We start from the raw sequence: 27,019 nt of genomic DNA, 5'->3' as shown, positions 1-27,019 counted from the left end.
TCGCCAAACTAAAAATTCCTGATAGACTTACGTAAGTTTCACTTCATACTCAAGTGAGTATGTTGATAAATGCCAAAATAATGATAAAGAGTGTTCCTTGGTCACACATACATTACAGGCAGAGTGAATTTTTTTCTTCACATATCCCAGCATGTTAGGGTCAGAGCACAGGGTCAGCCATGATACAGCACCCCCTGGAGGGGAGAGGGTTAAGGGCCTTGCTTAAGGGCCCAACAGTGTTAGCTTGACAGTGCTGGGGCTTGAACCCCCGACCTTCTGACCAGTAACCCAGAGCCTCAACCACCAAGCCACCACTGCCCTAATATGCCCAAAATATGGCAAACACGTTAATGGCACAACTGATTCACATCTATATTAAATATATATATAATAAATGGAAAACTGAGTGCTTCCTAATCACAGCATGTGCTAAATCAATCCAGGTGAATTAAAGTGCTTACTGATGACTAAGATGACTTACCACATGAATGAATTATACCACAAGGATATTACTGAACAGCATGAAGCGTCATCTTTCATAAATATACAGAGGAGATACACCTCGACAGATCTGTAGGGCCAAATAATGCCCTCGCCTTACATCTTACACGAGCTCACAAACTGTATTTCATCATCTGTATAAAGTATAAAGTGTGCGAAGCATAACGCAGAACGAAAAAGAAATCCGGGAATATAGGTGCAATTAGTGGCCTTCATTTTTCTCATTTTTAGCAACATGTTAGACATTTCCACTCACTGTATTTTCTTTAAAACGCCACAGTCACAGCATTAACACGTACAAAAGAAAGAACGAACACGTTACACCTGTTTCCGCATTGTTGCACTGGCTGCCTGCTCCTTTTCCAAACTGGCTGGAGGATTCTTTTGCTGGTTTATAAAGCTGTTAATGGATTAGCACCTTCATACGTCTCTGAATATCTGACCCACTCAATTCAGGGTCTAAGATCATCAAATGATCCTACGAATGAGGTACAAGAATGAAGTCTTTCTGCTTTAGGCTATTAAGCACAAAATGTGGTGGAACAGTTTATATGGCGATCTCTGGCAGGTATGTGCCATTCATATATTTAAAAAAAAAAGCTGTTAAGAAATGTTCTATTTAATAATAATAATAATAATAATAATAATGGCTGCTCAGGTTTAGAATGCCTTTTTTTGCAAAGACATTGCTATCCTATTTATTTATTTAGTTATTTATTTATTTATTTTTACTCACAAATGTTTAAATCCGGACCCCCCCTCCCCTTTTCATTTAGGCAGGTTTTTGTCTGTTTTTTTTTTTTTTTTTTTTGGTTTTTTTTTTTTTTTTTTTGGTTTTACATTGGTATTAGAGAGGCAATTTGTCAGAAATGAGAAGGCTGGGATGCAAAAGGTTTTACTGCACAAACCCGGGCAGCCAAACAGAAAGGGCAAGGCAGTAATCAGAATCAGTGGGAAGGCAAAAAGGTCAGGCAATGTACAAACTAGGAAAGGAAAAAAAATAGACTGATGTAGTAGCAAAGTGAAAACCAGACATGCATTATATATATATATATATATATATATATATATATATATATATATATATATATATATATATATATATATATATATATATATATATATATATATATATATATATATATATATATATATATATATATATATATATATATATATATATATGTGGATGTTGCTATATAAATTAACATAAAAAGTAAACATTAAATCCAGTACCGCTGTCAGACATTTTGGAAAAATGAAAAAAAAAAAAAAAAAACTTCATTAACTTAACCTGTTAACAGATGAATGCTTATCCTTTAAACTGTGCATTTTTTATTATTTATTTGTTATAGGAGAATGCTTGGAATAAAAAATTAATCAATCAATTTGATGAAGTCAGTTGCTCAAAAGAATGAATTAAAAGCATAAGAACAGAAAACCCAGCAAATCAACTAAAGTGCCTGTGTAACCCAACTCTGAATACTACGCAACTTTCCCTGCATAAATATCAGTATAAGCTCTTCTTAAATTTTAATATTAACATTTTTATTATCATCCTGCATTAAGGGGAAATGTCCAATATGTTCCTAAAATGACACAAAAATCATTTGCAATTCGACTCCTGTATTTTCGTTCAAACGCTTGTTCTCTTTGCTTCACTAAGTTCATACAGTTAAAGGTACAGTGCGGGCGGTTTCATGTATTATCTGGCTCTATAGTTATGAAGACCTATGTCTCGTCTGCGTAACTATAAAAGGTGAACTCCAAACTGTTTAAAAATGACCCTGGGGTATGTAGAATGGAAAAAAAAAAGAAAAAAGTGGGCCTAATACAGAGCCCTGTGGTACACCTTAGAAATTTTAGGGTGTTTTCAGACCTGTAGATCTGCGCTTTGGTCCAAAACAGGGACTTAAATTGTTACATTGTCGCATTTTCTCCTTGGCTCGGTTGGCTTTCACAAGGCAACATTTCAAAGTGCACCGAAATGTGTTTATGCAAGCCACATGTGAGTAAAATGTCCTCTTATTGGTCAGTGTGCGCCTGTTTATGTTCTGTCATCCATCAAGATAGATAAACAGCAGCTCCCCGAGTTTATTGTGGCTTTCTTTTTAGCTGTAGTTATTATAATTTATATGTTCCACAGAGTGATTAAAGCCCATCTACTTGAAATGCTCGCAAAAACACCCTCTAACCATCTGTCGATTTTTTTAATGTGTTTTTGAAAGTTGTTCAAAAGTATGTTCGTCAGACCAACTTTCAATGAGGCATTTTACCTCGTTTTTGGTCCAAGTTCAACCGCGATTAATGTTGTGAGCCATTAACAAAACAAACACTTTTTTTTTTTTTTTTTACATAATACAGTTTCCATCATGTTTTGTTATACAGGTTGGTTTGTCGGTCTGTTGGGGCGGATTGCTTTCTCACCGCAAGTGAACCGCGCCAGAGATTGTTCACAAACGGGCCGAGACCACCTCTTCAGGGGATCTCGGACAGATTGTTTTGGGATTGCCGTGTTCATATATGTCTAAACGAACCGAACCAAATAAGAAAACGCAGCAGGTTTCAAAACAAACGCTCTAAATGAGCCATGTGTAAAAACGCCCTTATTTTCTCCATGATAAACGGAACATACGTGTACTCTATGATACATCCCCTTAAGCAGTTGAGGGTTAAAAGTAACAGAAGCAAGGGTCTAACATGACACTCGTCTAAAATGGCGAAATGCAAATAAAGCACGCTAACGGACAGAAAAAGTAACCTTATTACCTCAAGCTCACTTTGAAGAATGTTTGTGTTTATACAACCCCGTATTCTCCACGAGCTGATTTCCGGATTCTGCAGATTGATGATGTAAACAGAACGTAGTTATTTTCTTCATCGTTTAAACTTCATCACACGTTATATTATTTTAGATTGTTATTGGGATTTTTATCAGGATAAATGATATGTTTTCTTCTAATACACTGCTGGAATCGCACAGTCTAAAACCATCTGTACGTTCTATTAATCCTAAATAGTGGACCAAAGGGAACCAAGGAAGGAAGATTGTAGGATTTGTGCTTCTACCAGAAATCATTTTTTACCCATCGCATACGCCATTGTTTTTACGTTTTGCCGAAATAGCACATCTTCTATATTGCAGTTTATTTCAAAGTGGTTTATGGGAGTTTTTTTTATTTATTTATTTTTTTTTCATGAAATTAGACAGACTAAATGTTTTTGTGAATATGAAAAATATAATAACAGTGAAATGGAGAAGCAAATATGCTTGTCTGGAAATGTGCAAATAACACACAACGATGCTGGGTATTTTATTGAACTCGCAATTGCTTTTTAATGAATTTCAACAGATGGGCTGACGGTTTGGGTATAAAACCATTTTCCTTTCCCGATGCCTTTTACCCTGTTGACATTCTGGTAAACACGACGTGTCCATAACTGCTTAATGTCAGAAAAAGTGATTGGCAGTTAGGCAATCACAAAAGGCCACCGTATTCTCCATGTTACTCCCATGGCTTCAGAAACAGAGCGACGGCATCACGCCAGAGTTTCTGCATTCAGAGGTCAGCAGAGCTGTTGCTCTCGTCTTTCTGCGTGTCAGCTGGCCGTGGTTTGTTGATGAGCAGGCCTGATTGCGCTGGGCAGGAGACGGAAGATGAAGGTGAAAATTGAATGTCTCAGGAGAGTCTCCCAGGCAGCACGAATCAATACTGCTTTTCTCAAATCTCTCTTTGTGACTACTAATGCAGTCTGTGTATGGAATGAGACTTGGGTTTTTATTTTATTTTATATCGTGCAAAGAATAGCATCACAAATAATCATTTCAAAAACTCATCATAACATGATCAATATCATGTGATCATGATTTCTACGCATGGAATTTTGGGAATGGCAAGCTACAAAGCGACAGCACAAGGAGCAATTTTGTTTACTTTAGCTTTATTCATTTTGAAGGGATCAAATAAATCTCCATGTCATGCTGTTATAGGAAAACGATCGACAACAGGATGGAATTATGAAGCCGAGTTACTATTACAATCACCAAGTTGATTATTTCCTATAACAACAAGCACTTCATCAGTGCGTCGTTCTCCATCCGGTCCTCCTCTAATCCCCAGAGCGTGTACTGGTACTACAGAGGGATTTGAAGAGGAACGGATGGAGATTGACGCAAAACAAGTCGAGCTATTAATATTTGTGCATCTTTCTACATTCGATACGGAGGATCGATGTAAATTATGAAAGTAATTCAGCGCCATCCATTGGTGTTTGCGTACGCAGCTGCGTATGCGACGATTTGAAATTATGCACGTCTATTTCATATTCTTTCTTATAGAGCAAGTCTGATTTAGTTTACTCCTACGTGTTAATTAATACATTAACTAGCAAACATGTACTTAAGATGGTCGTTATTCACGCACGAATTCATAAGACTCACGTCGTAGTTAAGGTTAGCTCTTCATTAGTTCATGATTAGTACATGCGTTAACTCATCCTTCGTTTATTTAAGTAAGTGTTATTTCAGCTATTTGTGAATGCTTGTTCATGTACTGTTATTATAAAGTGTTACCGGTGCACTATTCTTCCTTTTTTTTTTTTTCTTTTTTTTCACGGGTTTGACTTGCCACAGTGCTAGGTCTCAGCTTCACAGTAGATAACGATACCATGTTCGGTTAACGTTACGGATCTTTCTGGAATGCGACAAACCCGAGAGCTAAAGTAAATCTGATCCAATATTATTAGATTGCTATTTGGGAAAGATATGGTTGTTTTTAAAAAGTTAGCTTACTCGTACACAGGTAGATAGAAAGCTTTCCAGAAAGCTTCAGTGGTCTTCTTAGAACTCGAGTGATGTCAAAGTTAGTACGTAAGTAAGTCGAGTTTTATTTATGAAGCACATTTAAGACAGCAAAGCAGACCAAAGTGCTGAATAGAGTAAAGACAAGTGAAATAGAAAACGGAATAAAATCAAATAAAGACAGACAATAGACACTAGTAAAAAAATAATAATAATTCAATTAGATGAAAACCTATTTTTAAACGGGATCGAGGGACATACGAAAGAAACGCATCAGAAGATCTTAAAAATCTGCTAGGTGAATGTGCTGTAAGAAGATCTTTGAGGTAAGAAGGAGGTTGATCATTAAGAATTTTAAAGACAAACAACAGAATCTGGATCCTAAAATGGACCGGGAGCCGATGGAGCGATGCTAAAATTGGGGTGACATGATCAAATTTTTAATTCAATTCAATTTTATTTGTATAGTGCTTTTAACAACGGTCTCAAAGCAGCTTTACAGAATCATATAAACACAGGATAGAGATTGTAAGTGTGTGGATTTATCCCTATTGAGCGAGCCGGTGGAGACGGTGGTGAGGAAAAACTCCCTAAGATGATACGAGGAAGAAACCTTGAGAGGAACCAGACTCAGAAGGGAACCCGTCCTCATCTGGGGAACGACGGATAGTGTGAAAGTAAAAGAAAGTTCATTATGGTTTTATATGAAGTCTGTTTGTTGAACTAGTCCACTGTTCAAATTTCTAACCCTAACCCTAGCCCTGGTCAACAGCCTTGCAGCTGCATTCTGAACCATCTGGAGACGAGCAAGAGATGACTGACGTACTTGAGGTTGAGGAACTGTAGAGTTTCAGGAGTTGAATAAAGTTCTCAAATATGCTATACCGTGTTGTAAATCTTTTCTGGATTATCAAAATATTGCAGTTTCACCAGAAGTCTGATGTCTGAAGAATCAGGAGACCAAGAGACCCAAGGTATAGTCAACGAGATGGTTTATTGTGCGCACGAAAACAGCATGGGCACTGCATAGTCTATACATCAGGTGTTCTCAGCTAGCTTAAATACTGGAGTGTGTGTGTGTGAGTCCAGGCCAAGATAGGGAACAGACATGACTCAAGAGCAAGCAGAAACTAAGAGCAAGGACAATATATAATAAAAACAAATAATAAATGTATGCATTTACACATGTACATTTATGGACACAGGACAGGCATGTATACATTTATAGACACTGAAGAACAGCAGAAGTCACACAGGAAGAATCCACCATGATGAAACCACATATTCACACATAATCATGGAAAATAAGGGAAAGAGATGAAAAATATTCCACAATTGTATGCGATTAGCATTTGATTGCTATTTTTTTGTGAATGAAAGGTGACATCTTTTTCAGCACCGAAGATTTGTTTGTTTGTTTGTTTGTTTGTTTGTTTGTTTCCCTCCCAGAACATAGACATAAGACATAAGATTCTCCATCCATCCATCCATCTTCTATACCGCTTATCCTTTTCAGGGTCACGGGGAACATGGAGCCTATTCCAGGGAGCATCGGGCACAAGGCGGGGTACACGCTGGACAGGGTGCCAGTCCATCGCAGGGCACAATCACATACACACTCACACACCCATTCATACACTACGGACACTTTGGACTCGCCAATCAGCCTACCATGCATGTCTTTGGACTGGGGGAGGAACCCGGAGTACCCGGAGGAAACCCCTGCAGCACGGGGAGAACATGCAAACTCCGCACACACATGGCCACGGTGGGAATCGAACCCCCGACCATGGCGGTGTGAGGCGAACATGCTATTCTCTTTAAAAAATATATTTTTTTAAGTTCGGGCCACACCCACTTCCAGTTTAAATTCTAATACATACATTTGGAGCACTAAACAGATGGAGATATTGGATACTACCATTGCCTTCTCATGCCTCAGGTACAGCTGACACCATATTAGCCAGGATAGTTGCAAGTTGGTGCCTTTATCCCCCTCAGACTCTCCTGATTATGACTTACCCCCCTTCCTCAGTGCAATTTGAAGCGTGCTGTGTTGGCCGTGTGGATGTGCTGGCTGAGGAATTGGCTCCAGATTGATAGTAGTGGAGTCTGCAAAGGAGGTCCAGGACCCCATGTTGCTTTCTAAATGAGTGTGAGTAGAGACCTCGCAACACCACTGAGAAAGTGATGGAAAGATGGTTAGAGGTGCACACTGAACATATACATTAATGAACGTACATGCGATGAGTATTTTAACAACGCTCCTTGACTGTTAAAAAATTTGTACATAGTGATTATATTAATATCAGGATTTTTAAATCATCTGGATTTTTTTTTAATTGTGCTATGTCAGATTACAACGCATATTTAATTGGCAAACTTTTGACTCCTGCTAGTATACTGTGTATTTACTAGTTTTCTTATTCTTACTCATTTTTCCTCGCTGGAATGTTCTTTCGCTTTGACACGACTAGTATAATCATGTGCTGGAGTTTAATAGGCTCAGGGATTATGTGGGTTATGTTTTGACCCTTGAAGGTGATGAACAGCAGTACAGGTATGCAGAGCTGTCCCACTTCGGCCCGACGGCACAGCACAATCTCAGCAAAGGGAAATGGGCCTCATGCATATGAATGAGGGAAAAAAAAACCTCAGGGAATGTGAGGTGTGACCCGAGTGTTGCAGTCATTAGTAATAATGACGATGTGCAGTGGGGACATCACCACCGAGGATCTTCACAGGGGTCACGGTGTCTCTGCTGTCCTCGCTTCGAGTGTCCGCGTTCTCACAGGTTTAGCATTTGGGTGAAACATGACTGGTTTCTTAATGAAGTGGGACATTTCCAAGTCGAATTTCCAAAAGGTCGAAACGGATTCCCAAAACAAGGTCATGTTGTATGGCCAGTCTCTCAATTTGAAGAAGCAACCTACAGTATAGTAAAGATCAACTATTTTTTATCATTCATATAAAAATATGTCACCGTTGTCTAATCATGTTCGGAAAATCGGGCTGAAATGAACGGAATTATGTGACAAATAATCTGTAAAACTTACGAAGCAATCAAAACATCCTTTCTGAAGACAAAAGCTACAAAGTAAATGATGCGAAGGGAAATCGGGTTGCTGTGACCGTGAGCCGCCGTTTTGTTTTGACGTCTTGGAATTCCGTGTTGAAGGACAGTTTCCCTGTCTGTTCTCGGGTGTATCCGGGTTCCATGGAAAAACACGTAGATGGCTCCAAGTATTCCTAATAAAAAACAAAAACAAAAAAAAACACACACATTGAAAATATAGCTTCAATTCCTAATAGGAATTATGATTCTAATGGATTTAATGGTAAATCAGGATTGAATGGTTTCCAAAGAGTTGTCTTTCACATATGAAGGATTTAGTCCAGGAATATTTGTCTAAAATTTCTAAAGCTCCAATGACATACTGAATGGTGACAACAGTTACCATTTTGATATGAATTCCCCCTCTTGGTTTTTCCCAATTTTCCCAATTCTCAGTCTTTCCCAATTTTGATATGAATTCCCCCTCTCGATTTTTCCCAATTTTCCCAATTCTCAGTCTTTCCCAATTTTGATATGAATTCCCCCTCTCGGTTTTTCCAAAGCACAATGAGCGCTGCTCTAATCTGTTTGGTTTTGAGTTCATGTCACGTGTTTTTGTTTATGTTCCAGCTACTGCTCTTATTTCGGTTTCAGTCCTGTCTCCGCCCCTGTCTTGTCACTGGCATGTTTTCCAAATGTGTGCACCTGTAACGTGTTAAGCCATTAATTAATTTGTTCATTTATACCCTGCTGGTTCATTGTCTCTATGCGGCGTTTTATTGTACTGCAAATCCAAGTCTCTTATTTCCTACTTCCTGGTTTTGTCCCTGCTAACGCTAATGTTTTTGCTTTCTGATAATGGATTACTGGTATTAAATGATGCCTACCTGAACTAATCCTGCTTCAAACGTTGATGAAGATTTATAAAATATCATGAGTTTCTGCCCATGCGTCCTATGTCATCTAACCGCACGTTACAATTGAACTATTAGCGATTCGTTTACATCTATAAACAGGATAACTTGTGTGGTTTGGTTTCGTTTCACGGTGCTAACTTCATGTTAGCACTTTTGTTTTAGCTAGTTCCATGGACTCTGAACAAATCTATTTAGAATTTGACGTGGGGAGAATAAACACATTTCTCCATCCAGTTGATTTTCAACAAGATGTTTTTGCCGTCGAATTAAACAAGCCATGGCGCTAGTTCGTTAATCCAGAAATGAAAAATCTATGAAAATCTGTGAAAACTCTTTCTGACATCTCTAGTACCGTAGTTCATCTCTGATCAGATGAGCTGCCTTGAGCTACATCGTTTATATTAATACATGTGATTGGATAAGCGGCAAAAGAGGATCTGCTACTTAAACCATATTCCTGTTTAGAGTCACTGAATTACAGACAGTTATTTGTTTTAATACGTTTATCAGCTCTGCTGCAATATTTCTTCAAACGCTCGGCAAATACTTGGCTGGATCTGTATCCGGAACACGGACCACGGTCCACCTGTTGACGACCCTGATGTAGTCGATTTGAATCGAACCCTTGTGTGTTTACTTCCTTGGTGCAATTTGTCTTGGCGAGGAAGAACACACTAATTGCACTTGGGTGCAGACCAAAACAAGCGATCTGAGACCACCTGAGAGGTGTCTCGCTCCACTTCCGAACAGACTCTCGGGAGGTTTGATTGCAGTGAGAGAAGGATTGGATTTCACTGCAGCGAGTGAACCAAGCGTGCTGTTTAATTTGGATTGCGAGCAAGCTGTTAAATTGACATATGAGCAGCAAGCTGAGTTAAGATACAGTGCTATAGAAAAAAAAGAAAAAAAAAAAAAAACCCCACACACAAAATCTCACAAAATAATTGCAAAAATAATAGTTATTAGGTATTTATATTTGATATATTTGATTATTTATTAAGCGCAGGCTCAGTGTTCATCATGCTTGGTTGATTTCTGCAATTTGCAAAAATATATATATATTTTTATATGTTTATATTTTTTCATTTCTGGCCAATGGGGAGGGGGAAAATAAAGTTTTATGAGTACAGCAAAGATCGCAGAGAAACCTAAACTTGGCACATTGATTAATAAGTGAGAATGCATCCTTAATAAAATATATATACATACTTTATTTCAGTATTTTTATTTTTTTTTTTAAAATATGTGACTGATACTGCTGAACTCAACTGAAGTATTGAACTTGAATCTAATGACAAATTGAATAAAATGTCATTATATTTCTTATATTATAGTTCAAATTTTGGGAATACTCTACGGTGTCAAAAAAAAAATAAAAAAATAGCCCAAATATTATTTAAATCCAGTAAAATAGTAAGATTATACGGTATTAATCTGTGCTTGTATTTGTATCTGTATTTATTTGGACATTTAAAAGGTTCTGAACATAAACATTTGTAAAGGCTGATATCTATCCCCTTCATTGAAGATGCTGTGATATGATATCAGTTGTATTATATGAAGAGAAACGGGATTTACTATAAACATAAAGGAAAATAAAAGAACTATCGGAAGGATTCGTGTTGCTGTATCCGTGTCAAGTGTCAAGCTAAGAGTCTTAAAAGCTGTATGATGACTTAATATCAATACTTTCTTGTTTTCTTGCAGATGTTCTGATGTGCAGGATCATTACAAATGTGAATGTTATGCAAGTCCATTAGGTCTATCGATTCAGCATGAGACCACATAAGAGATCAACAGATTCCTGTAGGGCGTCTCTTAATTCTATTAGAAAACCATTTTAGGCATATATCTATTAGTCATAGGTCTCCTGTTCTGAGGCATTAATTGCGTTATGAGTCAACGTGGATGACACGAAATCCACTAGTGTCCAGTTGTAATAATTACATAATCCTTTTCATCAATGTTACATTTCTATTAGTTATTCTGTACTTACAAAAAAATTGCTACTGTACCACAGCGCTGTTGAGTTCTTGATTTTGATTGGTCAGCAGGTGATTCATTTCCTATAACACCAGTGAGGTTTCTATAGTAACAGCTTAGACGGGGCAGTAGTGGCTTGGCGGTTACGGCTCTGGGTTACTGATCAGAAGGTCAGGGGTTCAAGCCCCAGCACTGCCAAGCTGCCACTGTTGGGCCCTTGAGCAAGACCCTTAACCCTCTCTGCTCCAGGGGGCGCCGTATCATGGCTGACCCTGCGCTCTGACCCCAGCTTCCTGACAGGCTGGGGTATGCGAAAAAAACAATTTCACTGTGCTCTACTGTATATGTGACCAATAAAGACTCATTAGACGTCTCCAGCCAACACTCTACGTAAACGGATTTAAATCATGTGTACATTTTCTGTAAGTTGATATTTATCGAGCATTTATGGAAGGAGTCTCCAGTGTCAGTACATTTTTCTGAGGTGGGAAAGTCTTGAGGACAGATTAAGTTTTGTGGTTTTTCAGTGACATCTGCTTTTTTTTTTTTTTGTCTTATTAATTTCACAAAAAAAGAGTAAAAAATTTAGTTATTTAACATACTGTAGAGAAATGTACTGTCAAGCTGGGTTTTTTAAAAAAAATGATTTGTCCCATTAACTTCAAGAGAGAGAAAAAAGTGAGACGGCTGAGAGAGAGCGATTGTTTATAGCTGCTATAACGTAAATGACAACAAGAAATAACTTGTTTCACGGACGTTCCACAACATTAAATGTAACTATAATTGGATAAAAGTTATGGCGTCAATGAAAAAGTGAATCGTTGGCAAGTTGCTGCGGAATATGAGGAATTAAACACTTCGGGACATGTTGTTATATAAAAATAATCAGCTCTTGTCCAGTAACAGTAACTCACACCACCCCGTCGTTGATTACTTTTCTATAACAGCATGCCCCTGAGCATTTTATTCCTACCATAACGAATATGATTATCGGAATTGATCATCGTTGACTAGAATGAAGCCGCTGCGACTGTGAAAAGGTTTTTTTTGTTTGTTTTTTTTTTAAAGTGCAGTTAATTATAATCAAATCAAATTCATCATAAAGACATAAGCAAAGAGCAGCAGTAAATTGTGATAGTCATATCCACTACATATCTTCTGTGAGGTTTAGAAGAACTGCGTCACGTTTCCAGCCGTGCTCTGAATGAGACGACGCGTAATGAGACAGTTGAAAGTAATTAACACACACATGCCTTATGTTCTATGAATTGCGTTAATTAAAATGTCCAAGTGTGATGATAAATCCTGAAACGCTCGGCGTGTAGCACTTAATAAATCAGCGTTGATAGCCTAAATGTAGAACCGTGGTTCATAATTAATTTTAATAATGTGCCTGATACCAAATCTCTTCAATATTATGATGTCATGTCTATTACATTACCAAAAAAAAAAAAAAGTTCCTACTCTCCATCTCATCAAAAATGTTCATTTTCTATATCATTTTACTGATATATTTTTTTAGAATAATCATGACGACATTAACACTATGAAATAATGCATAGTATGCAGTGTCCAGGAAGAGTGTTCAATTAAAACACGTTATATTTTAAACACTTCAAATTATTACTGTTGCAGCTTTATAGTCCTCACTGAACTCTAAATGAAAATGTAATGAATTCCATAGGGAAAGAATTTCTTTGTTAAGTGAAACGTATTTGTTTACTTAAATGAAATTTTTGATTCGAAAATGCATTTTCAAATAATTCCACCGTAAGCCTTTATCAAAAGGACGACGAAGTAAAAATGAAACAGTTGACGGTGAGCTGTTATAGGAAAATAATCAACAACTGTATGGTGTAATGAAGTTACAGAGTTACTGTGACCACCCAGCTGATTATTTTCCTATAACAGCATGCCACAAAATGTTTAAGTCCTCTTATACCACAGCGATTTGCCAATAATTACACTCTTTTGTTAATTAAGGACTTGACACATCATTACTTTTATCCTTTTATAGTTACATTTAATGACATGGAACGTCCAGGAAACAAGTTACACAGCACTGAACATAGAGACTCTATCTATAAACACTAAATCGATGTCTCCTTATAGAAAACTACACCAACTTTTACAATACTTTATCTACCGTACAAGTCCGTCTGAATGAGCTGTTACTACGGAAACGATAACATTTTACAACAAGCGCATTAATATATACCTGTGATTTGCAGCTGCGCTAGTGTCAGAGTCAGTGTTATAGAAAATGAATGCACACCTTCTGACCAATCAGAATCCAGAATTCAGGAGTACTGCGGTATAAAACCTTTTGACTGGTAGTGTGTGTGTGTGTGTGTGTGTGTGTGTGTGTGTGTGTGTGGATTTGTTATAGTCGTTAATTAAAATAAAAGTAATACTGGAATGATTTGTGTCATTTTGCAGAAGTTTGAAAGGGTGTAAATACTTCCACACATCTCTGTCAGCTGTGGTGAGAAACCCCGGCTGCTCGATCCTGATTGATGTGTCTCGAAGCAGGGTTTCAACATCGCTTCAGTAGCTCTCCGGATACCTGCTGCCATGAGCTGCTTTATGCTCACTGCTTTCACTCTGCATCACACCACTGCAGATTAATCCAGCTCTGATGGAGGCAGGCGCTTTTATGCTGAAAATATCGGCAAGCATTTTCCTTGCTATTCATCAACACGCCTCCGACATACCACAGGAGCCTGGGTCACTGTGTGTGGCTGGATTATGGACAGGAAAAAGAGCAGAGGTCTGAACCTCTGAAATGAATCAACACCTTCTGACCAATCAGAACTGAGAATTACACAGCGCTGTGGGCTGTGGTATGAAGTTAAAGTTCACATTTAAAAAAGCACTTTTATTTTGCTAACCGGGCGCACAGTGGCCTAGCCTTGCACCTCTGAGGTTTGGGGGTTTGATTCCCACCTCTGCCCTGTGTGTGCGGAGCTTGCATTTTCTCTGCGAACTTTGGAGTTTTCATCCAGGTACTCCGGTTTCCTCCCCCAGTCAAAAGACATGCAATGTTGTAAACTAATTGACATTTCCAAATTGTCCTTAGTGTGTGAATGGGTGTGTGTGTTTGTGAATGCTCCCTGCGATGGGTTGACGCCCTCTCCAGGGTGTCCCCCACCTTGTGCCCTGAGTCACCTGGGATACTGTAATCTCCAGGCTTCCTGTGACCCTGTGTAGGATAAAAAGTAGAGAAAATGGATGGATGGATGGATTTTGCTAACAGACCATGCCTGAGTTACTCAGAGTAAGAGAGAGAGAGTGTGTTCATTGTGATGCTCGCTCTACCATTTAATAACAATCTTTGTATGGAAATGCTTTTGGGAAACTCAGCCCATATTAGTTGTCAATAAAACTCAGAAATTGGTGCGGTAGTGTTCCAGGCTAGAGCAGGACATAAAGTAATGCTTTTTATTTTCTTCCAAGAGCCAAGTGCGCCGATTTAATTACTTCAGCTTTATTCTCCAGTCGTATAACACCCCTCTGAAACAATTCCCCATGTAATTGGATGGCTTTTCTGCCACATATGCAATACTGAAGCAGATGGAAAAACTGTGATATGATTTGGGAGTATCTTGTGAACAAGTGTTATTATATATATATATATATATATATTTCTTTTGGATTGAGACTATTCACAACTGCCTCACTGCCAACGTCCTGAAGACGTGTCTGTCTCCTGATTAAGGAAATGTTATGATTTATTGATAGTGTGCATTACTCCAAATTGTCCTTAGCTATTTTGAATACAGCAAATGTTCTTAGTGTTTTATTAGAACAGATGGCAATTCAAAATGATCATAATTCTTACCGTTTCATGAATTTGTCTTTTTTTTTTTACTTCATTTTCCAGACTTTTCATGAAGACACACAGGCTTCTCTTCACCATGTCTGTGCTTCCAGTCATTTTTCACCCCACACCCTTCCAGATGTTATACTGCACCTCTGGCAGCAGTAATGAACTTGCATTTCCTGTTTATCTCCATCACCAGTATTCGTTAAGGCGTGCCCTTCAGACAGTAGGTGTGTAAAAAATTTCAAGAAGGATTATAGGTCCAATTAATTGTGGGAAATTAGCGAGGCTTCATATGCGCCAGTTAGTTAGACAAGCCAAGTTAATATGAATTATACCGCAGCACTGTTGAATACTCGTATCTCATTGGTCAGAAGGCGAGGACACATTTGTAAGGTTTGTATTAATTGCACTTGTTGCTGTTCAGCTCATTCAGAGGGACTTGTACGGTGGAAAACTCATCACAATCTACGACTAATAAAAAACTGCACCCTGTTGATGATTATTTTCCTATAACATCACTCCACATCATGTATTTTATTTAATACCTGCCATTCACTTACATATATAAGTGAATATATATATATATATATATATATATATATATATATATATATATATATATATATATATATATATATATATACCTTCAAGGTATCATGGAGGGGAGGGATTTCTGAAACTCAGCAACTCACAACTGGCGTTCCACAGGGGTCAGTTCTGGGTCCACTCCTCTTTTCTATCTACACTACATCTCTGGGGCAGGTGATTGAGTCTCATGGCTTCTCATATCATTGCTATGCTGACGACACCCAGCTCTATTTGTCCTTCCAGCCTGACGATCCATCCGTCTCTGCATGTATCTCTGCTTGCCTGTCGGAATTCTCGGTCTGGATGAGGGAACACCACCTTAAGCTCAACCTGGCAAAATCTGAGCTTCTTGTTATCCCAGCCTATCCCTCAATCAACCACAATCTTACCGTACAGCTCAGCTCAACCGCACTCAAGCCAACCAGGACGGCCAGAAACCTTGGGGTGATTCTTGATGACAGCTTGACCTTTACAGACCACATCTCAACAACTGCACAGTCCTGTAGGTTCATCCTGTACAACATCAAGAAAATCAGACCCTACCTCACCGAACAGGCTACACAGATACTAGTCCAGGCTCTTGTTATCTCAAAACTGGATTACTGCAACTCACTACTCTCAGGCCTCCCAGCCAGCTCCATCAAACCCCTTCAAATGATTCAGAATGCAGCAGCATGCCTCGTCTTCAACCAGCCCAAGAGAACCCATGTCACACCCCTCTTCATCTCCCTCCACTGGCTTCCTGTAGCCGCCTGCATCAAATTCAAGGCCTTGATGCTCACCTTCAAGACCTTGTCTGGAACAGCACCCTCCTACCTCAACTCTCTCCTGAAGGCTTATATTTCCTCACGCAATCTGCAATCAATCAACGACCGACGCTTAGTAGTACCTACTCAACGTGGCTCAAGGTCCCTTTCCAGAACATTCAAACATTCCTCAGTGGTGGAATGAACTTCCGACCTCAATCCGGACCGCAGAATCTCTCACCATCTTCAAAAAAACATCTAAAGACCCACCTCTTCCGTGAACACCTAACCAACCCATAAAATAATAATAATAATAATAATAATAACAATAAAAAAAAATACTCTGGCACTTACACCTCTACTCTGCGCAATTTGCTTCTTCAGGAACTCAATTAACAGATCTTGTATGGTAGCACTACTTGTATTGTTCTCTGCTTGATATATCACTTTGCTTGTATTTTCTCATTTGTAAGTCGCTTCGGATAAAAGCGTCTGCTAAATGAATACATGTAATGTAAATGTAAATGTAAATAACCGGATAATTTTTGCTGTCAGTATGCTGAGATTGGAGGTTCTCACATAAAAGCCTTCATATTTTATCCGCGTTTCAGTTGGGTTTATTTTGAATTTTTTTTAGCTGCATGAATATTTTTCACAAATTATTGGCAAAGAACAAATAATTCAGTGCCAATTTCTATCAAAAGTTATTCTGTTAGGATCCTCTTCCTTATTATTTCTTCTGCAGAGCCAAATAGTGAAAGTGTGTGTGTGTGTGTGTGTGTGTCGCACCCACACATCTCACCCACGCACCTATGAGTGAGCAAACGGGCCGTGTGACATCATCGCAAATGACTTGTTTACTTGCTTGTTTCAGGGACACGCTCTCACTGCTCACACTATAAACACTTGATAGTGGTGGTTATTGCACTACATAACACCGACATGACTGACATGAACCTTACAGAGATACAGAGGAGCTTCAAATGAGTGTCTTTGTTTTTGATATGACACCATGCCAAAGTCAGAGTCGAGTCATTTTCATTTCATTTTCATTACATTTAAGCAATATCGCATGAGCAAGAGTGCTCTCGTACTGAATATCAGCGAGGTCGTGATTTACTGTAGGTACGAGGACGCAGGTAATCCCAGCCATGCTGATAATCAGTACAGCAGCACGACTGAGAGCGTGATATTGCTTTTATAGAACATTTCTATAAACAAGAAATTAATATAGCGTAACTCACCCCGACATTTCAGGCATAATATGGCCAAATATTTTTCTTTATTTTTGCTCCAGTTATGAAAATAGTTCCCAAAGAAGATCACAGCTGGATAGAGTGTTGCCTGTTGCCATGGTAACGCACAGACAGCCTGTCGTACGTGCGGTAGAGAGTTCAATGTAATTGCTAGCATTGGAAATGTATGTATGTAGTGAACACAGATGGAGTGATACACACAGTGACATGTCCCAGTGCTGTTATACTGAATAGCAACTCTTTTGGAATGAAGCATATCCAATCAAATTAGTGGACCTTCCGTATGGCACATTTTAAAGTTTGTTTGTTTGCAGTTATTTTTTGCATAATTTATTATTATTATTATTATTATTATTATTATTATTATTATTATTATTAGCATCACAGGTCATTTGCTAAATTAACTTAAGCAAGTGTGAAGGCTGAGTATGAACAATTTTACCCTCTGACATACTGACGTAAATTTTGCCAACTCTGAATAAATATTTCATATTAATAATGCATTTGATTAAAAAAAAACTGTAGCTCTTAATTTCCAACCTGGGACTAGGAAATACAAAGAAAAACCCCTTCAATTCAAGAAGGTCTCCTCAACCCCCTGAGTTCAGCAAGTGACGACAAATCAACATGGCTGCTCATAGCATCAATAGTAAACAACGTAACACTTCTTTACTTTTAAATCAGTTGTACTGTATATCCAAATATTTACTTTAGATCAATCAACATATTGGTGAAATCTCTAACCTTTGACTATACAGGTCGCTGGTTTGAGGAGGAAAATATACATCGCTCATTACGGTTAGCTGGCTAGCATTTTGCGAAGAAAAGATGAACATTGGGGTGTCCATGTTTTTTCCCCAGTTTGTACCTCGGATGCACGAAAGGTCCCACTTCCAAGCTAAGCCGAATGCAGAATAATTACAGGAGTGCCATAAATTTTGACACCAGTGTTTTACAGGGGGGAAAAAATGATTACTTCAGCAAACTTTGCTTGTTAGTATTTGTTTACTTATTTATTACTATGAAGGGTGCCAATAATTCTCGAGCTGACTGCATTTTTTTTTTATCACAGAATCAAATAAACTATGCGTTTTCGACCTAGTGATGATGATGATGCTTAACCGTATTCACTACGTGTCCCGGGGTTATTATATTTGCATATAGATAATATTACATTCCTGTGCTTTTTAATGAGAACACCCATAAAGCACACAACATGAAAGCCTTTAACACGCCACACACCATATGTTAGAGCCAAACAATAAAAATCATGCAGGCAGGTGGAAATATTCTAAAAATATATCCTGCTATAAAGGCTGTTTCCTCGGATATTATACAAGTCAACAGGTTTCTATATTTTTATTGCAAAGACAAACTTATGAAAGCATCTATCATGGTTTTAATCAAAAATCTTGTGTGTTAATACTCCAGAGAAAATGCAGAAGGTTATGAATTATTCAAATGTTTTGACTCGCAGCTTTAAATCGCCACATAAGCCACATTATCTTTTTTTTTTTCCCACATGAATAAAAGATGTAGTGCTGTGCTATGAGTGTAGTCGGTGTAGCAGCGCACGGTTGATCCCGTAGATCCGGGGGCTGTGTCACATGGATGAGACGTGTTCAGGATGACCAGGCTGAGCCGTGAGGGAGAAAGGTACAATGCAAAGGCTGTATACAGGCGGCCATGATGATGAGGGCTCATATGATAGAGGTTGTATAAAGGTTTGTATTACGCACAAATATAGAACAGCAAAGCAATGATGTGTGACATACGCATCACATACGCATGCAAATTTGAAAGAGTACTGTATTCGCCTTAAATAAAATGCAAAATAATACAGTGTGCTGGATCAAGTGCTATTCTATTTGATGTTGCTGAGTAACGAGCGTGGAAGCCATTTTGTGATTGTGATGATTACAAATTAGGACTGTTCATAAGTCGATATATTGGCCAAAATTACTAGACTCCTATTCTATGTTTATTTTTTAATGTTTTCCATCTTCTCATTTATTTATATAAAGTCTTTAAGATAGAGCATATTTTTTATTAGCTTCAAGAGAGATAAAAAAAAATAAAATAAAAAAAAGGCTGGTGATGGAGCGACTGTTTGTAGCTGTTATAACGTACAAACTCTATATAGCACGACAAATTCACCATCGTAAGTAATCATTTGAGAGCTACGACAAAGATTATTACGTTTTTAGACAAAGTTGGACGTCCCAAATTTTCCAGCTGAGAAGCTACAGAAAATATGATGTCATTTCCAGTAAGGGAACATAGTGAGCATCGATGCTCCTTGGTTTTTGTGGTGCATTGTGGGATTTTTTTAGATAGCAAATGTTCCAGTGCACTGGAAGGATTTTGCGATCGAGACAGCCCTTAAAATGGCCGACTCCCTGATCAGTGCCCTGACTACTGAACTAGGGAGCTGATTGAGTAAGAAAAAAAGCAGAGATGGGGGACAACCGAGCTCAGGGAGCATCTTAAATTAAATTGTATTTCACCTTATTTTGTGTAGTTGTTTTTTATTGTTGTAGATATCCTGAAAGCTGGGTTATTGAGCCATATGGTTACCATCTTTGGAATATTTATATATTTTTAACCCCTACTTCTGAATATACTCCCTAATTCCAGATTAACTACACAATATAATGATCTTGGAACACAGCCAATCTGATCTCATGGGAATTTCACAATTAAACGCATTCTGATCTTCGCTTTGAGGTGGATTATCGAACTTTGTTTCTCAGCCCGTGTAAGTTTACAATTATAAACCTTTCAGAAAGAAACACAGCCCTTTACTCGATGCAATTTCAAAGGCATACTTCATTAACATTTCTAATGCAGCCTTTCATCCTCGCTAATTAGAGATTCGTGAAGGGAGCATTGCATTTCAAAAGAGAGAACAGACGAGAGCACGACACCAAGGTCTCTGTCCCTGTCTCCACAAACTCATATACTGTAATGTCTAGGCTTTCTGCTATGGCAACTAATGATGCCTTGATTATTAATTATGAAACGGCTGTAGACGATATGCTAGAAATTCCTGACCTTGGACTAGTTTTGGAGTTTACATCACTGGATATTTCTGATCAAAGATTTTCTTGGGTTCAGGGTTAGCTTTTCCCCCTTTTTATTTTATTTATTTATTATTTTTTTTAAAAAAGTGTGGCATTTAAAAACCACAAACACAACTGTGTGAAATATTTTGCTTTTAATTAGATGTGCAGATTGTTGTAAATAGGATGTGGAGTGGATTTTTGTGGTTTTTATCTCTGACTGGAACAAGAAAGGGAAAAAAAAATCCAATTTCAAAATGCTTCTGTAAACAAAGAGCTATTTATTGAGAATCGATAATGGGATACGGCTTGTGCTGCAGAAAACCATTAATGATTTCTGAAAGGCATCTCGTTCATTTGTTAAATTCTGCTATTATACATTATACATTATATTTTGGTCCTGCATTATAGTGGACTCTATTGTAGCCTTGTAAGAGGTTCTGAATAGTTTACTCAAGACAAATGCCTCTTATATCCCAAAAAATCTAACAATTCATCCATGGTACGATGATCTGCTTTCCATGGTTTCATCAAATAGGTTTTAAAATGACTCATGTTTGTTCAGATGATGGGTTTTCTTTTAAAAATGCATTCCATACTAAGCATTAGAACTCCAGCAATATTACAGATACTACGCTATAGCTATTTTGTGAAACCTTAACTGTGTGTTATTTCTTAAATTTGCTGTTGGTTATTGGCCGCGATGCTCTGCTCGGCACAGCGAGACTGCAGGAGCTTTTCGCTAAATTTGTCTGCCTTTGTTTTCCATCTGGACTGGGTATGCCAGGCACTGCTTTCGATGGCGTGTTGCAGATGGCACAGTTCAGCTGTAATCCTATTTCTCAGTGAGGATTTGTCACCCTTCGATAATGATTCTGCAACACCATTTCCAAGAAAGCGCGCAATCTGAACCATCTGACTGATGTGTTGATGGGATGCTGTGGCCTCACCATGCTGATAAGCACCACATGCATACACGCGTACTTGTGAGTAACTAGAAAATAAAATGTTTGTTCTTTAGCTCTCTATGTGCAGTGGTGGAACTCAGAGTTATTATAGTTATTATTGAGTTCATATATGGACCGAGACAGTAAGTCCAAAAAGTAATGCCCTCATTTATGTGGGAAAGTTATGCATATTCAGAGTCAGGTTATGCACATGCTTAAGTTGAGTTTCTGAGTGCACCGTTTAGATTATGCAAATGGCCTGCGTGTAGTTCATGCCTCCAAGATGGAGTGGAAGTGTCTGAGATGGGTTTTTCAATAGACCACACGGATTTTTTTTAAATGTCAAATGTAATCAGATGTAAGAAAAACATTATAAAAATGAGACATTAAAAATAATGTGATAGCATGAATGACAAAATGGCAAGCACTGAAATGAAGATCTACTAGGAGTATACAGATATGGTATACAGATTCTAAATTCGAAATTAAATAGTAATGTGTGTGGAGGATGTAGGCTATTTTATCGCAATTTCATTTTGGTATTTTGTGTTCTGAATGAATAAAATAATGCCTTTTTTGTTAACTCAATGCGCTCTACTGTAAAGAAAATGTGTCCAAGGTTTAAAGGATAAGCTGACCGAGCACTCATCTCCTGCACTTACAGCTAACTCACTTTTAGTTAATTCATAACTTTATGATGTACAATAACATAGGAAAATTAAGAAAGATTCAATCCTAGAGATAAGAAATGGCTCAGAGTAAGATGCGTCTCCCTCAATCTCCTCCGTGTGGAAAAAAAATATTAATAAAGGGTCGATACTATTAATTATTCTAATCATTAATATTTATAATAATATTAATAATAATATTAATAGTTTCATATATTCATATTGGATGCAACTGGCATTCCATAGTGTATTTGAGTGTATTTGCAATCCAAAACATACATTTTAGCATGACATATTGTGGTTACAGCAAACTGTCAAAAGGAGATGTGAAGGGGTGTCGAACATGTGCGTGTGGGTCACTGTGTTCCCGGAGTGAGGCACGATGAACAGGCTGGAGCTGCAGTGTGGCAGCTCTGGGATCGGCATCGTCTTTGTCGTTGTCTGCATCTGGAAACAGAGAGAGAGAGAAACAAATCACTAGCCATGCTCGCAGAGACTGAACTCACCACGTCGTTTGTGCTGCGCGCTTTTACAGCTGTTCTTCTTCTCTCAGACGGTGAGAAGACGCCTCTCCAATCATCTTCTGCCAGTTGTATGTGTTTCTGCCTCCCCACTTTGCAGCCATGTGTGCTCTTGCTGTCCAAAAAAACCGGGGTGCTGAAATGGCTCTGTCCGTTCAGCACCCCACCGGTAGCTATGCGAAGAGGATGATGTGCATTGTGTGTGCGGGCTGCAGGCTCGCCGTCACAGTACCCCCCACCCCCTCCCAGCTCCAAGCCTATTGTCGGCATGGGTTGGGCCCAGACGGCGTTCCTTCTTGATAGGCTGTCAGCATTTCCATGCTGGGCCCCCACCCAGTGCTGGATCTGGAACAAGAAGTCCTGCAATGAGAAGAACCACTGGGTCACCCTGGCATTTGAATCCTTGGCCCGGGCAATCCATTGTAGGAGGGTGTGGTCGGTTACCAGGGTGAAGTGCTGTCCAGCCAGATAATATCAGAGTTCTTCTATGGCCCACTTTATTGCAAGGGCTTCTCATTCCATGGCATCATATTCCATTCAGCTGGGATCAGTTTTCTGCTGACATAAAGGACTGGGTGCTCTTCACCATTGAAGGTTTGGGACAGGACTGGTGAGCTGGTGAGGGCTTGGGCTTGTTGGAGGGCCTGGAAGGCCTGTTCTGCTTGCTCGGTCCACCGCACCTGGTCCGATTGGGCTTTCTTGGTCAGATCTGAGAAGGGGGAAGCTAAAGAGGAGAAGTTAGTGACGAATATTCTGTAGTACCCCACCAGCCCCAAAAAGGCCAAAAAGTACCTGTTTCTTTGATGTGGGCCGGGGGTAGTCTTTCACCGCCTCCAGCCTCCAGCCCCCTGCCGATGCGGTACCACAAGTACTGTGCTTCAGTCAGTCCTAGGTGACATTTCTTCAGCTTGGCCATTAGCCCGGCCTTCTGGAGGTTTTTGAGAATTTTCCCCAGGAGATAGAGGTAGTCATCCCAGGTGGAGGAGTGTATGACGACATTGTCCAAGTAGGCGGCTGCAAATTGGTGATATGACCTCCATGCCCATTAAATACTGGAAAATCATTGGCAGTCTGTGTAGGCCAGAGGGGAGAACCAGTGGCCACTGGTGGTGCTAAAAGCAGTTTTGGCCTTTGCGCCAGTGTGACCTGCCAGTAGCCCTTTGTGAGGTCTAGGGTGGAGATGAATTGGGCTCTTTCCAGATGCACTATCAGATCATTGACTCGATTCAGAGATTTGGTTGAGCCTCCCGAAGTCGTTGCCAAGACAAGAGCTTCCGTTGGGCTTCGGGACCACCCAGATGGGGCTGGACCAGGAACTGGACTCCTCAGTGATCCCGACCTGTAGCATATAGCTAACTTCCTCCTCAATAACTTGACGGCATGCCTCTGGGTCACGGTAGGGCTGCTGTCTGACCACCACCCCCAGCGGTGTCTTGATTTCATGTTCCACCAGGTGGGTCAGGCCTGGGGTGGACGAGAAAATATCAGCAAACTGATCCACTAGCTCCCTTAGCTGCTGGTGCTGCATGGGAGTGAGGTCTTCCCTTTGGTGGACCAAGGTACACTGGTTGGATTCTGTGGGGAGAACAGAGATGGCAGAGAGCGTTGGGGTGGGCTGGACCCATGTCTTCAGCAGGTTTATATGATATAATTTTGTGTCAGTGCACTTACAGGGCTGTTGCAGGTGGTAATTAACTGGGCTGACCCTCTCTAGGACTGTGTAAGGGCCCCGCCAGCAGGCTAGGAACTTGCAGGCGGTGTTTGGGAGCAGCAGGAGCACCTGGTCGCCATGCTGAAATTCTTTGGGCTGTGTTGGGCGGTTGTAGGCCCGGTGTTGTTCTCGCTGTGCTGTCTCCAAGTGTTTGTGCGCTATGGGGGTGACCACTCCTGCATCTCCTGCACGTAGTAGACGAGGGTTGTTTTTTAAATATCGTCAATCTATTGTAGGTGATTGTTTTACATTTGTCTTAGCTGAAAAAAAGTGGTCCATTACGACCCTTTCTACTACTTTCATGGCAGTGTGTCTTTTGGGCTGGAGCCACTTTCTGGCGATCTGGAGTAGAGTGTCCATCTTGGATCATGGATTGGCTACGGGTTGGTAGGACCAGCTGTGAAACTCTGCCGCCGTATTAACGGGGGATAGGCCACAACGGCTTATGAATTTCAGCCTTCAGAGCTGGATAAAAAGTGACCTAGTCAGGAGGGAGGGTGAAGTAAGCATGCTGGGCTTTTTAGCTGGTAATAGCTGAAATTATTGTCTAAGTTGATAATTGGAATTATTGAGGAATTTGCTTGGAAATAACTAGAATTATTGAGTAATTTGCTTGAAAATAACTGGATTATTGTCTAATTTGCTCGGAAATAACTGGAACTAGTGTATAACTTGCTTGGAAATAACTGGAATTATTGTCTAATTGGTTGGACATAACTGGAATTATTAACTAATTTGGTTAAAAACAGGAATTATTGAGTAATTTTATTTGAAATAACTGGAATTATTGTCTAATTCGCTTGGAATTCACTACTTCAGAATGGTACCAGTTCTCATTCTTTTTCTGTAAGAATTTACACTGAAACCTCTCTCTCCCTTTAAATATTCCATATCCAGGGCTTAAACTCAGAGTAAGCCTTTAGCACATCATGTCGGTGGCTAATTTAATCCTTAAATGACAGCATTTACAAAAGGATTAGCTCCTTATTGTCTCTGAATCAATATTAAATGTTATATTACGGTGGTCCTATTGTTCTGAAGGATAATCCAAAATAAACCACACTTTAGCTGAATCGCCTTACAGCGTGCAAGGTTCCCTACTTTTGTAATACTATCATTTACTCAGGTGTTGGATGGGATGGAAAATACACTTAATGCGTTTACATTTACAGAATTTAGCAGATGCCCTTATCTAGAGCGTCTAAGAATAGAATCAAGCTAAAACCTTGTTAGAATGTCAAGTAATTGTAAAAATGTAAGTTTATTATTATTATTATTATTATTATTATTATTATTATTAAATCAATGTTCATTTAATCACTTTACACCATTTGTCAGTTTGCAAAATATTATGTATTGCTATACAGTCCAGAAATTGTGCATAAGTGCAGAAATGTTTAAATGTTCTTGAAAATACACCCAAAAAACAAACAAACAACTGAATAAAATGTAGGTTACTCATCATCATACAAATTTTCCAATCAAACAATATTAGTTGTTTTTTTTAATATTTAAAAAAATATATTTGAACCTGTTGTTGATCAAATACTGCATTAGGTTGCATAAATTGACGTCCTGAGGAAAGAACAAAACAAACAAAATGCATGTCTTCAAGCTCTGGTGCTGTGAAGTGGAGGTACATGGTGAAAAATGACTGCATACACTGAAAATCTCCTAACCGCCCTGTAAAATATGATGGTGGATAAGCTCTGGGGCTGTTTTGTTATTCTCTCTAGGTATGACATCACCAAAATACACACACACACACACACACACACACACACACACACACATATATATATATATATAGCTCAGAGCATCAATAACCCACCATCATATTCTACAGCAGCAAAATAATGTTTGTTAATGATGAGCATAATTAATGTCTTAATTTAAGATCACATCCTTTTTGTATTATGCTGAAGAGTTCAAAACAATGTTGAAATCGCAGTGTGTTTTACAATGATTTATATCGATTTTTTGTTTTATTTTTTATTTACTCTGTTACTGTTGTCAATAATGAATATTAAGGACCACCTGCTGCAGTTATTTCTGTAATGTAATGATTTGTGTTTATAGGGAGGATGTGAGTAATGAATAAATAGCCTTCCATACTTTTTAGTGCATTTTCAGCCCGAAACATTAATTAAGAGGTGACAAATTGTTGTTACATCAAATTGTCACACAGTGGCACTGGACTTGTACACTGACAATGACACTGCACTTATCTAAAAAGTCTACAAGCTGCTATAGTTAAGTATTAATTAAGGGGTGTGTATACTTATGCACACTTATTGCTATATCACATTAAAGGTGGAAAAAACATCTCACATGATTGATCATAGTTTAATTTTTATCACAAAAACATCACTACGGATGTAACGGGGGTGTGTAGACTTTTTTTCTGTATGTTTGAGCTCACAATCGTTACACAAGC

At 38.8% G+C, this 27,019-nt stretch overlaps 1 long non-coding RNA gene across 3 annotated transcripts; it reads right to left on the bottom strand.

Moving 5' to 3' along the window:
• Positions 1 to 6,277: 6,277 nt before the first annotated feature.
• Positions 6,278 to 17,763, bottom strand: LOC128621688 (uncharacterized). 3 transcript variants are annotated; one of them, XR_008388307.1, is made up of 5 exons: positions 14,426 to 14,446; positions 14,149 to 14,275; positions 13,719 to 13,998; positions 8,359 to 8,551; positions 6,278 to 8,231 (listed from the first exon to the last, which is right to left on the bottom strand). It is a non-coding gene; the product is annotated as an uncharacterized LOC128621688 (long non-coding RNA). The 3 variants fall into 3 exon arrangements; XR_008388305.1 differs by having other exon boundaries at positions 14,149 to 14,456; XR_008388306.1 differs by lacking the exons at positions 13,719 to 13,998; positions 14,149 to 14,275; positions 14,426 to 14,446 and adding an exon at positions 17,662 to 17,763.
• Between the last annotated feature and the right edge of the window lie 9,256 nt (positions 17,764 to 27,019).

The sequence above is a fragment of the Ictalurus furcatus genome, chromosome 17 (genome assembly GCF_023375685.1).
Source record: "Ictalurus furcatus strain D&B chromosome 17, Billie_1.0, whole genome shotgun sequence".
Classification (NCBI taxonomy): domain Eukaryota; kingdom Metazoa; phylum Chordata; class Actinopteri; order Siluriformes; family Ictaluridae; genus Ictalurus; species Ictalurus furcatus.
Note: the sequence above shows the minus strand (reverse complement) of the source record. Positions and strands in the feature narration are given on the sequence as shown.